General features: G+C 42.7%; 1 protein-coding gene across 3 annotated transcripts in view; it reads left to right on the top strand.

Annotated features, from left to right (window-relative positions):
• IKZF2 (IKAROS family zinc finger 2) overlaps nt 1–679 on the top strand; it is a 109,752-nt gene that overhangs the window by 1,414 nt on the left and 107,659 nt on the right. For 2 of the 3 annotated variants that reach the window (XM_031062779.1, XM_005427959.2), the window contains exon 1: nt 12–20. The exons of the other annotated variant lie outside the window; for it this stretch is intronic. The gene's annotated coding sequence lies outside the window, so the exon portion shown is untranslated. Of the gene's footprint in view, nt 1–11; nt 21–679 lie in introns of those variants that run through there. 3 annotated transcript variants of the gene reach the window in all.

The following is a 679-nucleotide window of genomic DNA, read 5'->3' as shown; positions in this document are numbered from 1 at the left end:
CGGCGCCGCATGCCCCACCTGTAAGTGGCGGCGGCGAGTTTCTCACCCCTATTCCTCTCCCCCTCCCCGTCTCTCTTTCCCCCTCCTCTTTTCCCCCCGCCTTTAAAAAAACATATTTTTAAACTTTCTCCATCTTTCTGTGTCTTCAGCTCGAGCAAAACTCTCTCCCTCCATTCCTTGTGGAGAGGCTCAGCAGCTGGGATTTGCCATCACCAGCCTAAAAATGGTGACCAAACTTTTTCTTTTCCCTTTCCTCTTCCTCCTCCTTTCCCCATTGAAGAAATAAAAAAATAAAATTCAAGCCGTGTTTTAATTTAGGTTATGGATGTTTCTGTGTTTCTTTTTGTCTTCCTTTTTCTTCCTCCTCCCTTCCTCCCCTTTCTTTCCTTCCACTTCATTGGCTGGGATGATCTTTCCCTGTTGCTTCTGATGTTTCTTTCTTTTTCTCAGTGTGTGCCTGCCTACCTGGACTAGGGGGAAGATAAGGTAATTTTGAAGGGTTTGAGGAAGTGGCTTACCTGTTCTGAAAACTTTTTTGCGTTTTTTTTTTTTTTGAGATTTCTTTTTAAGAGTTGTGAAAATCAGTAATTGAAGAGAGTTTGGTAGCAGCTAGGCAGGTTGAAATTTAAGTGTTATGTTCTGAATGCCTTGGGAATTTGATCTGCTTTATACCAAAGAA

The sequence above is a fragment of the Geospiza fortis genome, unplaced genomic scaffold, assembly GCF_000277835.1.
Source record: "Geospiza fortis unplaced genomic scaffold, GeoFor_1.0 scaffold461, whole genome shotgun sequence".
Classification (NCBI taxonomy): Eukaryota; Metazoa; Chordata; class Aves; order Passeriformes; family Thraupidae; genus Geospiza; species Geospiza fortis.
The sequence above is the reverse complement of the archived record's forward strand: the minus strand, read 5'-3'. Positions and strand labels throughout refer to the sequence as shown.